This window comes from Orcinus orca, chromosome X, assembly GCF_937001465.1.
Source record: "Orcinus orca chromosome X, mOrcOrc1.1, whole genome shotgun sequence".
Lineage (NCBI taxonomy): Eukaryota > Metazoa > Chordata > Mammalia > Artiodactyla > Delphinidae > Orcinus > Orcinus orca.
Genome location: NC_064580.1, coordinates 66,720,995 through 66,737,791, shown reverse-complemented (window position 1 = coordinate 66,737,791; position 16,797 = coordinate 66,720,995). Strand labels below are relative to the sequence as shown.

General features: G+C 36.4%; 1 protein-coding gene across 16 annotated transcripts in view; it reads left to right on the top strand.

Moving 5' to 3' along the window:
- ATRX (ATRX chromatin remodeler) overlaps nt 1–16,797 on the top strand; it is a 249,515-nt gene that overhangs the window by 126,472 nt on the left and 106,246 nt on the right. The window lies entirely within an intron of this gene.

The following is a 16,797-nucleotide window of genomic DNA, read 5'->3' as shown; positions in this document are numbered from 1 at the left end:
TGTAACCTTATAGTAAGTCTTGAAATCCGATACTGTAACTTCTACAACTTTGTTCTACTTTTTTATTTATTTTTTTAAATTTTATTTATTTATTTATTTATGGCTGCGTTGGGTCTTCATTGCTGTGCGCGGGCTTTCTCTAGTTGCAGTGAGCGGGGGTTACTCTTCGTTGCAGTAAGTAGGCTTCTCGTTGTGGTGGCTTCTCTCATTGCGGAGCAGGGGCTCTAGGCGTGCGGGCTTCAGTAGTTGTGGCACATGGGCTCCGTAGTCGTGGCTCACGGGCTCTAGAGCACAGGCTCAGTAGTTGTGGAGCATGGGCTTAGTTGCTCCGCAGCGTGTGGGATCTTCCTGGACCAGGGCTCAAATTGTGTCCCCTGCGTTGGCAGGCGGATTCTTAACCACTGCTCCACCAGGGAAGCCCTGTTCTACTTTTTTAGAGTTGTTTTGGCTCTACTCAATTATTTGCATATGGTTTAGTATCCTCTTGTCAATTTTTAACAAGAATCTTCCTGGAACTTTTATTGGGATTGTGTTGGATATTTAGATTAGTGACATCTTAACAGTATTTTGTTTACTGTTACATAAATATAGTATATTTCTCCATTTATTTCGTGCTCCTTTTATTTCTCTTAGCAATGTTTTATGCTTTTCATTGTACAAACCTAGCACATATTTTGCTAAATTTATCCCTAAGTAATTTATATTTTCTGATGTCATGGTAAATGAAATTTTAAGTGATTTAAAGACCTTGTGTTCTGTGACCTTGCCAAATTCTCTTATGAGTTCTAGTAGCTTTTTTTGTAGATTCCTGAAGATTTTCTACATATTCAGTCATGTTGTCTATACACAGAAACCATTTTATTAATTTCTTTCAAATTTATGGTTCATTTCTGTTTTTAAATTATAAAAGGATAGTTAATTTTTTCAAATGCTTTTCTTTTTATAAATTTCTTTCTTTCTTTTTGGCTGCGTTGGGTCTTCGTTGCTGCGTACAGGCTTTCTCTAGTTGCAGTGAGTGGGGGCTACTCTTTGTTGTGGTGTGCGGGCTTCTCATTTTGGTGGCTTCTCTTGTTCTGGAGCACAGGGTCTAGGGCACGTGGGCTCAGTAGTTGTGGCTCGCAGGCCCTAGAGCGCAGGCTCAGTAATTGTGGCCCATGGGCTTAGTTGCTCTGTAGCATGTGGGATCTTCCCAGACCAGGGCTTAACCTGTGTCCCCTGCATTGACAGGCAGATTCATAACCACTGTGCCACCAAGGAAGCTGTCAAATGCTTTTAAATGTATCTGGTGATCTAGAAAATTAGTCTTGAATTGCTAGAATAAGCCTTGCTTGGTCATGGTATATTACTCTTTTTATATATTGTTGTATTTCTTTTGCTATATTGTTTCAACAGGAGTTTTACCTCACTGTTAAGGAGACATGTTGGTTTGTAAATTCCTTTTCTTGTAATATCTTTCTGTTTTTGCTATCACAGTAATACTGTTCTCATGTAAAATGAGTAGGGAAGTGCTCTATCTCCTCTTCTTTTTTTTTTTTTTTTTGCGGTACACGGGCCTCTCACTGTTGTGGCCTCTCCCATTGCGGAGCACAGGCTCCGGATGCGCAGGCTCAGTGGCCATGGCTCATGGGCCTACCTGCTCCACGGCATGTGGGATCTTCCTGGACCGGGGCACGAACCCGTGTCCCCTGCATTGGCAGGCGGACTCTCAACCACTGTGCCACCAGGGAAGCCCTCCTCTGTCTTCTTAAAAGAATGTTTGTAAGATAGATATTATTTCATTCTTAAATGTTTGATAGAATTCTCCAGTGAAGCTATTGGTCTGATGTTTTCTGAGTTTTTAGAAAATTTTAAACAGATTCAGTTACTTTAATAAATGTTGGGCTATTTAGACTTATCTGTTTCTCCTTAGGCCTGTTTTGGTCAATTTTGTCTTTAAGGAATTTGTCCATTTCATTTATGTAGTCTAATTTATTGATGTAAATTTGTTCACACTATTCCGTTATTAAGTTTTTTGTTTTTTGTAGACACTGTCATGATATCTCATCTTTCATTTGTGTTATTGATAATTTGTCTTTTTTTTTTCTTGATTAGTCTCTCTAGAGGTTTAGCAATTTTACTATCTTTTCAAAAACACCAGCTTTGGATTTAATTTCCTCTATTGTTTTCACCTTTTTCTAATTCATTGGTTTCCATTCTATTTTTATGTTATCACTCTTTCTTTGGGTTTAATTTGCTTTTTTACCAGCTACTTAAGGTGAATTTTGGATCTTGCTCCTTTTTTAATATATACATTTAAAGGTATAAAGTTCCCCACTCTGCATACTGTTTTAAATGCTGCAGTGTATGAATTTTGATGTTTTCCTTTTACTCTGTTCAGATCTTTTCTATTTTTCTTATGACCCAGAAAATGATGTATCTTTCTGAATGTTCCATGTATATATTCTGCCATTGTGGGGTGAAATAGTCTATAAATTTCAATTAGGTTATGATGGTTTATTACATTCAGGTCCTGTGTATCCTTTTTTTTTTTAAGTTAACACTTAAAAAAGTGTTTATTTAGGCTGCTCCAGGTCTCAGTTGTGGCATGTGGGATCTTTTTTTTTTTTTTCTAGTTGCAGCATGCGGACTCTCAATTTGCAGCATGTGGACTTCTTAGTTATGGTATGCAGAGTCTTAGTTGCAGCAGGCGAACTCTTAGTTGTAGCATGCATGTGGGATCTACTTCCCCGACCAGGGGTCAAACCCGGGCCCTCTGCATTGGGAGCATGGAATCTTATCCACTGGACCACCAGGGAAGTCCCAGGTCCTGTTTATCCTTAATGATATTTTGTCTCATATTGAGAGAGCAGTGTTGAGGTCTCCAACTATAATTGTCAATTTGTCATTTTCTCATTGCTCTTCTCTCAGTTTTTGCTTATAGTTTGTTATTAGGTACATGTACATGTATGATTGTTATGCCTTTCTTGTGAATTGACCCATTATCAATGAGTAATGTCCCCTTTTACCTCTGGTGATTTTTCACCATCTGAAATCTACTCTATGTGATGATAGTATATAGTATAGTCACACCATCTTTCTTTTCAAGCATTTTACTATGAAAAGTTCCAACATACTGCAAGGTTTACAGAATTTCACAGTGATTTCCCATAAACTCAGGTCCTAGATTTTCTGTTAACATTTTACTATACTTGGTTTGTTACATTCCTATTTATCTACTAATCTCTCTATCCATCATTATATTTTTTATGCATTTCAATGTCAATTGCAGACATCATTTCACTTAACCTTAATGCTTTAGCTTGCATGTCATTAGCTAGAATTCATATTTATTTAAAATTTTTATGTAAAATTTATTTTGAGTGAAATGTACCAATTTTAAGTGTACATTTGCTTTTGACATACCATGGAATGCACACATCTACTGTATGTATTTTTGTGTTTTTCTTCAGCTTGCTTTTTTTCCTTTTACTTAATGTTTCGAGAGTGTTCTGTCCTCTCTAGGTTGTGTCTGCTCTTGACTGTGAAACAGCTTATCTGTTGAATGGATGTACCACTGTCAATCCTCCCCTCCCCAAATCTTCTTTTGAGGTACAGTTAGGTTATTCCAACGTTTTCACTAAATTGGAGTATCCTGTTACATATTGGCATGACTTCTTTTGTTTGTGCTTCTTTGGGTTTTTTAAAAAAATTTCTTACTATTTTAACTATTTTTAAGTACACAGTTCAGTGAAATACATGTTGTGTAACCATCATCACCATCCTTTTTCATGACTTTTTTATCATCCTAAGCAGAAACTGTGTACCCATTTAACAATAAATTCCCATTCCCCCTTCTCCCTAGTCTCTTGTAACCTCTCTTCTACTTTCTGTCTCTATGAATTTGGCTATTCTAGGTACCTCGTATGAGTGGAATCATTCAGTATTTGTCCTTTTCTGTCTGTCTTATTTCACATGGCAGAATGTTTTCAAGATTCATTCATGTTATATCAACTATCAGAATTTAATTTCTTTTTAAGGATGAACAGTATATTCTATGCATATACAACATTTTGTTTATTCATTTATCTGTTGATGGATACTTAGGTTTCTTCCACTTTTTGGCTATTGTGAATAATGGTGCTTTGAACATGGATGTACAAGTATCTCTTCAAGTTCCTGCTTTCCAGTCTTCTGGGTATATATACAGAAGTGGAATGGTGGAAGATATGGTAATTCTTGATGTATTTTTTGAGGAATCACCACAGTGTTTTCCACAACAGCTGCACCATTTTATATTTCCACCAGCAATGCATACAGGTTCCAATTTCTCTACATCTTTACAATATTTCTTTTCTTTTTCTTTCTTTTCTCTTCTTTCTTCTCTGCCTCTCCCGTCTTTTGTAATAGCCAACCTAATGATTGTGAAGTGGTATTTCATTATGGTTTTTTTTTTTTTTTTTTTTTTTTTGCGGTACGCGGGCCTATCACTGCTGTGGCCTCTCCTGCCACAGAGCACAGGCTCCGGACGCACAGGCTCAGCGGCCATGGCTCACAGGCCCAGCCGCTCTGTGGCATGTGGGATCCTCCCGGACCGGGGCACGAACCTGTGTCCCCTGCATCGGCAGGCAGACTCTCAACCACTGCGCCACCAGGGAAGCCCTCATTGTGGTTTTGATTTGCATTTCCTTAATGACTAATGATGTTGATCATCTTTTCATGTGCATATTGACCATTTGTATATTTTTGGAGAAATGTCTATTCAAATCCTTAGCACATTTTAAAATTGTGCTTTTTTCGTTATTGTTGTATTGTAGGGGTTCTTTATATATTCTGGATATCAGTCTCTTATCATATATGTAATTTGCAAATATATTCCCCCATTTTGTGGATTATCTTTAATTCTATTGATAAGTATCCTTTGCATAAAAGTTTGAAATTTTGATGAAGTCCAGTTTATCAATATTTTTCATTGCCTGTGCTATTGATGTTTTATTTAAGACATCATTGCCAAATCCTTTGTCATGACAGTTTCTTTCTTTGCCATTTTGTATAATCCTGTTAATATGCTATTGAATTTGGTTTGCTAGTACTTTGTTGAGGAGTTTTGAATCTATATTAATAGAGAATCTGTAGTTTTCATATAGTTTATTTGTCTGAATTTTGAATCAGGGTAATGCTGGTCTCATTGAATGAATTAGAAAATATTCCCTCATCTTCAGTTTTCTAGAAGAGTTTGAGAAAAATTGTCATTATTTTTTAAATGTTTGGTAAAATTCACCAGGGAAGCCCATCTGGCCCTAGGCTTTGTTCTTTGTTGGAAGTTTGATTACTGATTCAGTGTTCTTAACTAGTTTAGCAGTCTGTTCAGATTTTGTTTTTTTCATGGGTCTGATCTGGTGGTTTGTGTTTCTAAGAATTTTTCCATTTCATCTATGTTATCCATTTTGTTGTATAGTTGTTCATAGTATTCTTTCATAATTATTTTTATTTCTGTAAAATTGCTAGTAATGTCATCACCTTTATTTCAGATTTTAATAATTTGAATCCTCTGTCTTTTTGTCTTACTCATTCTAACTAAAGATTTGTGAATTTTATTCTTTTCAAAGAACCAACTTTTGATTTTGTTGATTTTCTCTTTTTCTAGTGTCTGTTTTATTTCTGTCTGCTCTAATCCATATTATTTCCTTCCACCTGCTAGCTTGGGTTTAGTTTGCTCCTCTTTTTCTACTTCTTTAAGGTGTAAAGTTAAGTTATCAATTTGTGATCTTATTTCCTTTCTAATGTGTGTGTTTACCACTATACATTCCCCACTTAGCACTTCTTTTGCTGAATCCCACAGGTTTTAGTATTTTGTGTTTTCATTTTAATTTGTCTGAAGGTATTTTCTAATGTCCCTTGTGGTTTCTTATTTGACCTATTGGTTATTTAAGAGTATCTTGTTTAATTTATGCATATTTGCATTTTTCCCATTGTCCTTTTGTTATTGATTTCTAGTTTCATTCCACTGTGATTGGAGAAGATAGTTTTTTATGATTTTATTTATTTACTTATTTTTAAGTGGTCAGTAAAACCTTTCATTTTATTTATTTTTTTATTGAAGTATAGTTGATTTTTATGATTTTAATCTTCTAAAATTTATTAAGGCTTGTTTTGTGCCCTAACATGTGGTCTGTCCTTGAGAAGTTCCATGTGCACTTGAGAAAATTCGTACTCTGCTGTTGTTGAGCAGAGTGTTCTGTGTGTTAGGGCTAATTGGTTTACAGGGTTGTTCAAGTTCTGTGTTTCCCTGTTGATCTTTAGTTGGCTTGTTCTATGCATTATTGAAAGTAGGGTGTGATGTCTCCAAACTATTATTGTAGAACAGCCTATTTCTCCTTTCAATTCTGTCAGTGTTTGCTTCATATAATGTGGGACTCTGTTTTGGGTGCATTTATGTTTATGATTGTTATATCTTTTTGATTAATTTACTCATCTGTTAATATATATATATTTTGCCTTTTGTAATTGTTTTTGACTTAAAGTCTATTTGTCTGATGTTTATATAGCCATCCCAGCCTTCTTAGTTGCTGTTTACATGGAATATCTTTTACCATTCTTTCATTTTCAACCTATTTGTGTCTTTTGATCTAAAGTGAGTCTTTTGTAGACAACCAATATTTGGATCATTTTTTAATGAATTTTAGCATTCTGTACCTTTTGATTGGCGGTTTAATCCGTTATATTTTAAGTAAGTACTGATGAGTAAGGATTTACTTCTTCCATTATGCTATATTTTATATGTCTTACTGCTTTTTTGCTCATCATTTCCTCCATTGCTTCCCTTTTTTTTGTTTGTTTATTTCATTTTTTGCAGTGACACATTTTGATTCCCATCTCATTTTCTTTTGTGTATCATATGTAGATATTTTCTTTGTGGTTAACATGGGATTACATATAACATCCTAACATCATAATGATGTAGTTTAAATTGAATGAACTTGACCTCAGTCATGCACATAAATCGTAGTCTTTTAGAGCCCCATTCCCCCCTGTATATAATTCATGTCACAGATTTTGTTTTTATACATTTTATGCCCCAATAATATATATTTATAATTACTTTTTATGGTTTTGTCTTTTAAATCCTATAGAAAGTAAACCTGGAGTTACAAACCAAAATTACAATAATACTGGGTTTTATATTTGACTGTGTATCTTTTCCATACATCTCTAGTTCTTTATACATCTTTGAGTTACTATATAGCATTTTTTTCATTTCAACCTGAAGGCTTCCCTTTAGTATTTCTTGTAGGGTAGGTCTATTTTTAACGAACTCTCTCAGTTTAGGAATGTCTTGATTTCTCCCTCTATTTTGAAGGATACTTTTGTTTGATATAAAATTCTCAGCTGACAGTTGTTTTCTTTCAATACTTTAAAATATATTATTGCACTGCCTTTTGGCCTTCAAGTTTCTGATGAGAAATAAGCTGATCATATTATTTATGATCCCTGTATGTGACAAGTCACTTCTCTTTTGCTACTTTCAAGATTCTCTCTTTCTTTGTACTTTGAAGTTCTGATTATAATGTGCTTAGTCTGGGTCTCTTAGTTTATCTCACTTCAAGTTTGTTGTGCTTCTTGGATTTCTAGATCCTGGTTTTTACTCAAATTTGGGGAGTTTTGGCCATTATTTCCTCAAATAACCTTTCTGCCCCTATTTTTCTTCTCCTTCTTAGACTCTCATAATGTATATATTGATCTGCTTGATGATGTCCTACAAGTCCCTTGGTCTCTCAGTTTTCTCAATTCTTTTTTCTTTCTGCTCCTTAGACTTGATAATTTCAGTTGACATCTTCATGTTTGATAATTTTCTGCCTGCTCATATCTGAATCCTTTTTGAATTTTTAATTTTACTTATTGCCTTTTTCAGTTCTTTTGACTCCTTTTTATAATTTCTACTGCTTTGTTGATAGTCCCATTTTGTGCCTACATTGTTTTCCTGATTTCCTTTAGATTGTCCACAGTTTCCTTTGGGTTTTTGAACATATTTTAAGACAGTTACTTTAATGTCTTTGTCTAATAAGTCCATTGTGGGGGACTTATCAGGGATGGTTTCTGTTGTCTTATTTTGTTTTTTTGAACGGGCCATGTTTTCCTGTTTCATTGTTTGGTTTGTGGGTTTTTTTTAATTGCATTTTGGGCATTTGGCTATTATAATGCAGTAACTCTGGAAATTAAGTTCTCTCCCTTCCCAAGGATTTGCTGTATTTCTTTTCTTTAGTTGTCATAGTCTGATTGATATGAGACTCTCCCCATTTATTTTTGCAAAGTTTGTTTATTGTTTTGCATCATTACTGAATGCTCTTTTCCTTTCACTAATGTTCTGTTAATGTTTTGAAAGAGATTTCCTTGAATGCCTGATCTTTTCCAGTCTTTGTAGATTGGCTCTGTACTGGGGCACTCCTTCAGTACTTAACAAGACTTGCAATGAAGCTAAAGGATCACTCTGAGGTTAAAACTTAAGGGCTTTTCAGGTATTTTCTGAGCATGTTTCTTACCTGGGCATACACTTGGTTTTATAATTCTTCTGTCTATTTTGCTGGTTTTGAATGTCCTAAATTCCAAGAGTCTCATCCTAGCTTCGTCTCTGGGCCTTAGGTGGTCAGTTACATGTCTCCACCTATAATGTCTTGGCCCTGACAACTGTGGGTTTATAGTTGCCTTGTAGCTTTTTTTTTTTAAGCATTTTTTTCTGCTTTTTCCCATCAGAATTTCAACTTAGGTGAAACAATGGTAAGAGTTTTATGTCATTCCTTTGGTTATCCCCAGGCAGGTTATAATAGATATACACCATAATTTGCAAATAATTTCTGCTGTGCTCCCTCTATTTTGAGGGAGGAAACTGTCAACCAGGCTGCTGCTGCTTCAAGAATAAGACCATCACCTCACTAGGAGGTAGTGGGATAAGGGCAAGTAAAAATACCATAAAACTTTCCTACCATTTTAAAGATGGCCTATCTCTGGTCTCTACTGAATGCCCTGTGTTATGCATGAAGAGTATACTCTACCTTGTTTGAAATTGAATGCCTTCCAGACCTATATGATAATTGGGAACTATTTAGCTCACAACTTCTTGGTCACACTTTGTCTGACTTTGTGGAGTTTTACTCCTCATGTGCATTTTAATATTCAGTTAAGACAGTGACTCCCATTTTGATTTCTGGAGGTCTTTTTGTATAGTCCTTTTCTCTCTGTAGTTCTATGTAGTTTCTCTCTGTAGTTTTTCTAGCCATCTCAGCTTGACTTCTGTCTCCCCAGCTCAGCACAACTCCAGTGTTCTGCTTTGGATACCCTCGATTCTGGAATGTGCCTTCAGGCAGCAGTCAAGGGGGAATAGGGCCCTCCTTATTGGTTTTGCTTCTCTCAGGTATCAGTGTCCTGCTGGTGCCTGTTATTCAAAGTCCAAAAATGTTAGTTTTGTATATTTTGTCTACTTTCCTAATTGATTACAGCAGGAGGGTAAATTTGGTCTCTAGTACTCCATCTTGCATTGTGATCCTGAATCTCCATCAGCAGAAATGGGGCTCAGCCTTTTCAGTATGTTGCTTAAATGGTTCTGCTTTCATTTTTTCTTTTCCTTTTTCAATTCAGACATGGGATACATTTCATGTCCTTATTTATTATTCTTTGCTATAGCTTAATTTATCATTTCTCCTAAATTCTCCCATTTCATTACTATTATTAGTTATATAAACTTTACTTAAATTGTACCTTGAGTGCATAAACACATGCACTTAGTCACTAATAAGTAGACAGTTTTTTTATAAGTTGTCTTCTCCTCCATTCAGGATGAAGATTCACTAATCTCCAATCCTGAAGATAGTGCTTAATAGCTAAAATATCACTTATGAATATATGGTTCGAAATTCTTAAAGCCTTGTATATTAGTTTACTACTGTGCATTAAAAAATACCACAAGCTTAGCTTAAAACAAGACAAAGTTATTATCTCACAGTTCTATAAGTCAGGAATTTGAGAGTGGCTTAGCTGAGCCTGGTCTACTGGGTCGTCTGCTCAGTGTCTCACCAAGTTGAAATTAAGATGTTAGCCAGAGCTGCAATTTTCATCTAAGACTTTGTTGTTTTCTAGCTCACATATTGGCAGAATCCAGTTCCTTGTGATTGTATCAGTGAGGTCCTTAGCTACTAGAGACTTCTCACAGTATGGCAGTGTGCTTGTCTTGGAGACCAGAAGAGAGCATCTCTTACCCTTCGGTCTTTTAAAGAGCTTACCTTGATCAGGTCTGGCTCACCTAGGAGAATGTCCCTTTTGATTAAACCAAACCCAGCTGATTAGTGGCCCAATTATGGGGATGATATCTCATCATAGTTACAGATCTCAGTCACACTCAAGGGGATGGGATTATACCAGAGGGTGGGAATCTTGGAGGCCATTTTAGGATTCTGCCTACCACACCTTGCAAATAGGACAAGACATTCAGAGAATTTTACATTTTGGCTAAAGGCTTTGCCCCAGCAATATGAAGCTGGGACACATCCAAGCTAGAAAACAATAAAAATTTAGTGAATACTTAGTCTATGCCTAATACTTTTTATTCTCTGCCTTATTTAATCTCTGCAACAACCCCATGTGGGTTATTTATAATCTTTCCTAATTTGCGCATGGAGAAACTGAAGCTAAGAGGGTTTAAGTAACTTGTTGAAATGGAGCTGGGATCTAAATGGCTTGTGCTATTTATACTCCACCACACTTTATCCTAGTATTAATCTTGATTTGTATATAATTTCAGTTTTATATAAGTGAAGTATCTATCCAGGTGATTTATTACAAATTTGTGACTTATTTAACATTTTTTACATGCAATAATGGTACTGTAGTTATGATTTTAAAAAGAGAGTGTCGTTTTTTTTAGAAGACTACTATTTAGCTTCATTTATTGACTTTTTAATTTAATTTTATTTTTTACATCTTTATTGGAGTATAATTGCTTTACAATGGTGTGTTAGTTTCTGCTTTATAACAAAGTGAATCAGTTATACATATACATATGTTGCCATAACTCTTCCCTCTTGCATCTCCCTCCCTCCCACCCTCCCTATCCCACCCCTCCAGGCAGTCACAAAGCACCGAGCTGATCTCCCTGTGCTATGCAGCTGCTTCCCACTAGCTATCTACCTTACGTTTGGTAGTGTATATATGTCCATGCCTCTCTCTCGTTTTCTCACAGCTTACCCTTCCCCCTCCCCATATCCTCAAGTCCATTCTCTAGTAGGTCTGTGTGTCTTTATTCCTGTCTTACCCCTAGGTTCTTCATGACATTTATTTTTTCTTAAATTCCATATATATGTGTTAGCATACGGAATTTGTCTTTCTCTTTCTGACTTACTTCACTCTCTATGACAGACTCTAGGTCTATCTACCTCATTACAAATAGCTCAATTTCGTATCTTTTTATGGCTGAGTAATATTCCATTGTATATATGTGCCACATCTTCTTTATCCGTTCATCCGATGATGGACACTTAGGTTGTTTCCATCTCCAGGCTATTGTAAATAGAGCTGCAATGAACATTTTGATACATGACTCTTTTTGAATTATGGTTTTCTCAGGGTATATGCCCAGTAGTGGGATTGCTGGGTCATATGGTAGTTCTATTTGTAGTTTTTTAAGGAACCTCCATACTGTTCTCCATAGTGGCTGTATCAATTTACATTCCCACCAGCAGTGCAAGAGTGTTCCCTTTTCTCCACACCCTCTCCAGCATTTGTTTCCAGATATATTTTTTAACATCTTTCTTGGGGTATAATTCCTTTACAATGGTGTGTTAACTTCTGCTTTATAACAAAGTGAATCAGTTATACATATACATTTGTTCCCATATCTCTTCCCTCTTGCTTCTCTCTCCCTCCCACCCTCCCTATCCCACCCCACCAGGCGGTCACAAAGCCCCGAGCTGATATCCCTGTGCTATGCGGCTGCTTAACACTAGCTATCTACCTTACGTTTGGTACTGTATGTATGTCCATGCCTCTCTCTTGCTTTGTCACAGCTCCCCCTCCCCCCTCCCCATATCCTCAAGTCCGTTCTCTAGTAGGTCTGTGTCTTTATTCCTGTCTTACCCCTAGGTTCTTCATGACATTTTTTTTTCTTAAATTCCATATATACGTGTTAGTATACAGTATTTGTTTCTCTATTTCTGACTTACTTCACTTTGTATGACAGACTCTAGGTCTATCCACCTCATTACAAATAGCTCAATTTCGTTTCTTTTTATGGCTGAGTAATATTCCATTGTATATATGTGCCACATCTTCTTTATCCATTCATCCGATGATGGGCACTTAGGTTGTCTCCATCTCCGGGCTATCATAAATAGAGCTGCAATGAACATTTTGGTACATGACTCTTTTTGAATTATGGTTTTCTCAGGGTATATGCCCAGTAGTGGGATTGCTGGGTCATATGGTAGTTGTATTTGTAGTTTTTTAAGGGACCTCCATACTGTTCTCCATAGTGGCTGTACCAATTCACATTCCCACCAGCAGTGCAGGAGTGTTCCCTTTTCTCCACACCCTCTCCAGCATTTATTGTTTCTAGATTTTTTGATGATGGGCATTCTGACCAGTGTGAGATGATAGCTCATTGTACTTATTTTTTTATTTTTTTTAACATCTTTATTGGGGCACAATTGCTCTACAATGGTGTGTCAGTCTCTGCTTCACAACAAAGTGAATCAGTCACACATAAACACATGTTCCCATATGTCCTCCCTCTTGCGTCTCCCTCCCTCCCACCCTCCCTATCCCACCCCTCCAGGCCGTCACAAAGCACCGAGCCAATATCCCTGTGCCATGCAGCTGCTTCCCACTAGCTATCTACCTTACTACGTTTGTTAGTATGTATATGCCCATGACTCTCTCTCGCCCTGTCACAGCTCACCCTTCCCCCTCCCCATAACCTCAAGTCCGTTCTCTAGGAGGTCTGCATCTTTATTCCTGCCTTACCCCTAGGTTCTTCATGACATTTTTTTTCTGAAATTCCATATATATGTGTTAGCATACGGTATTTGTCTTTTTCTTTCTGACTTACTTCACTCTGTATGACAGACTCTAGGTCTATCCACCTCATTACAAATAGCTCAATTTTGTTTCTTTTTATGGCTGAGTAATATTCCATTGTATATATGTGCCACATCTTCTTTATCCATTCATCCGATGATGGGCACTTAGGTTGTTTCCATCTCCTGGCTATTGTAAATAGAGCTGAAATGAACATTTTGGTACATGACTCTTTTTGAATTTTGGTTTTCTCAGGGTATATGCCCAGTAGTGGGATTGCTGGGGCATATGGTAGTTCTATTTGTAGTTTTTTAAGGAACCTCCATACTGTTCTCCATAGTGGCTGAACCAATTCACATTCCCACCAGCAGTGCACGAGTGTTCCCTTTTCTCCACACCCTCTCCAGCATTTATTGTTTCTAGATATTTTGATGATGGCCATTCTGACTGGTGTGAGATGATATCTCATTGTACTTTTGATTTGCATTTCTCTAATGATTAATGATGTTGAGCATTCTTTCATGTGTTTGTTGGCAGTCTGTATATCTTCTTTGGAGAAATGTCTGTTTAGGTCTTCTGCCCATTTTTGGATTGGTTTGTTTGTTTTCTTGTTATTGAGCTGCATGAGCTGCTTATAAATTTTGGAGATTAATCCTTTGTCGGTTGCTTCATTTGCAAATATTTTCTCCCATTCTGAGGGTTGTGTTTTGGTCTTGTTTATGGTTTCCTTTGCTGTGCAAAAGCTTTGAAGTTTCATTAGGTCCCATTTGTTTATTTTTGTTTTTATTTCCATTAATCTAGGAGGTGGGTCAGAAAGGATCTTCCTGTGATTTATGTCATAGAGTGTTCTGCCTATGTTTTCCTCTAAGAGTTTGATAGTTTCTGGCCTTACATTTAGGTCTTTAATCCATTTTGAGCTTATTTTTGTGTATGGTGTTAGGGAGTGATCTAATCTCATACTTTTACATGTACCTGTCCAGTTTTCCCAGCACCACTTATTGAAGAAGCTGTCCTTTCTCCACTGTACATTACTGCCACCTTTATCAAAGATAAGGTGTCCATATGTGCATGGGTTTATCTCTGGGCTTTCTATCCTGTTCCATTGATCTATCTTTCTGTTTTTGTGCCAGTACCATACCGTCTTGATAACTGTAGCTTTGTAGTATAGTCTGAAGTCAGGGAGCCTGATTCCTCCAGTTCCTTCTTTCGTTCTCAAGATTGCTTTGGCTATTCGGGGTCTTTTGTGTTTCCATACAAATTGCAAAATTTTTTGTTCTAGTTCTGTGAAAAATGCCAGTGGTAGTTTGATAGGGATTGCATTGAATCTATAGATTGCTTTGGGTAGTAGAGTCATTTTCACAATGTTGATTCTTCCAATCCAAGAACATGGTATATCTCTCCATCTATTTGTATCATCTTTAATTTCTTTCATCAGTGTCTTATAATTTTCTGCATACAGGTCTTTTGTCTCCTTAGGTAGGTTTATTCCTAGATATTTTATTCTTTTTGTTGCAGTGGTAAATGGGAGTGTTTTCTTGATTTCACTTTCAGATTTTTCATCATTAGTATATAGGAATGCCAGAGATTTCTGTGCATTAATTTCGTATCCTGCCACTTTACCAAATTCATTGATTACCTCTAGTAGTTTTCTGGTAGCATCTTTAGGGTTCTCTATGTATAGGATCATGTCATCTGCAAACAGTGACAGCTTTACTTCTTCTTTTCCGATTTGGATTCCTTTTATTTCCTTTTCTTCTCTGATTGCTGTGGCTAAAACTTCCAAAACTATGTTGAATAAGAGTGGTGAGAGTGGGCAACCTTGTCTTGTTCCTGATCTTAGTGGAAATGCTTTCAGTTTTTTACCATTGAGGATGATATTTGCTGTGGGTTTGTCATATATGGCCTTTATTATGTTGAGGAAAGTTCCGTCTGTGCCTGCTTTCTGCAGGGTTTTTGTCATAAATGGTGTTGAATTTTGTCGAAAGCTTTCTCTGCATCTATTGGGATGATCATATGGTTTTTCTCCTTCAGTTTGTTAATGTGGTTTATCACATTGATTGATTTGCGTATATTGAAGAATCCTTGCAATCCTGGAATAAACCCCACTTGATCATGGTGTATGATCCTTTTAATGTGCTGTTGGATTCTGTTTGCTAGTATTTTGTTGAGGATTTTTGTATCTATGTTCATCAGTGATATTGGCCTGTAGTTTTCTTTCTTTGTTACCTCCTTGACTGGTTTTGGTATCAAGGTGATGGTGGCCTCGTAGAATGAATTTGGGAGTGTTCCTCCCTCTGCTATGTTTTGGAAGAGTTTGAGAAGGATAGGTGTTAGCGCTTCTCTAAATGTTTGATAGAATTCGCCTGTGAAGCCATCTGGTCCTGGGCTTTTGTTTGTTGGAAGATTTTTAATCACAGTTTCAATTTCCTTGCTTGTGATTGGTCTGTTCATATTTTCTATTTCTTCCTGATTCAGTCTTCGCAGGTTGTGCATTTCTAAGGATTTGTCCATTTTTCCAGGTTGTCAATTTTATTGGCATAGAGTTGCTTGTAGTAATCTCTCATGATCTTTTGTATTTCTGCAGTGTCAGTTGTTACTTCTCCTTTTTCATTTCTAATTCTATTGATTTGAGTCTTCTCCCTTTTTTTCGTGATGAGTCTGGCTAATGGTTTATCTATTTTGTTTATCTTCTCAAAGAACCAGCTTTTCGTTTTATTGATCTTTGCTCTCGTTTCCTTCATTTCTTTTTCATTTATTTCTGATCTGATTTTTATGATTTCTTTCCTTCTGCTAGCTTTGGGGTTTTTTTGTTCTTCTTTCTCTAATTGCTTGAGGTGCAAGGTTAGGTTGTTTATTCGAGATGTTTCCTGTTTCTTCAGGTAGGATTGTATTGCTATAAACTTCCCTCTTATAACTGCTTTTGCTGCATCCCATAGATTTTGGGTCGTCGTGTCTCCATTGTCATTTGTTTCTAGGTATTTTTCGATTTCCTCTTTGATTTCTTCAGTGATCACTTCGTTATTAAGTAGTGTATTGTTTAGCCTCCATGTGTTTGTATTTTTTACAGATCTTTTTCTGTGAGTGGTATCTAGTCTCATAGTGTTGTGGTCGGAAAAGATACTTGATACAATTTCAGTTTTCTTAAATTTACCAAGGCTTGTTTTGTGACCCAAGGTATGATCTATCCTGGAGAATGTTCCATGAGCACTTGAGAAAAATGTATATTCTGGTTATTTTGGATGGAATGTCCTATAAATATCTATTAAAACCATCTTGTTTAATGTATCATTTAAAGCTTGTGTTTTCTTATTTATTTTCATTTTGGATGATCTGTCCATTGGTGAAAGTGGGGCGTTAAAGTCCCCTACTATGAATGTGTTAATGTCGATTTCCCCTTTTTTGGTTGTTAGTATTTGCCTTATGTATTGAGGTGCTCCTATGTTGGGTGCATAAATATTTACAGTTGTTATATCTTCTTCTGGATCAATCCCTTGATCATTATGTAGTGTCCTTCTTTGTCTCTTCTAATAGTCTTTAAAGTCTATTTTGTCTGATATGAGAATTGCTACTTCAGCTTTCTTTTGGTTTCCATTTGCATGGAATATATTTTTCCATCCCCTTGCTTTCAGTCTGTATGTGTCTGTAGGTCTGAAGTGGGTCTCTTTTAGACAGCGTATATATGGGTCTTGTTTTTGTATCCATTCAACCAATCTGTGTCTTTTGGTGGGAGCATTTAGTCCATTTACATTTAAGGTAATT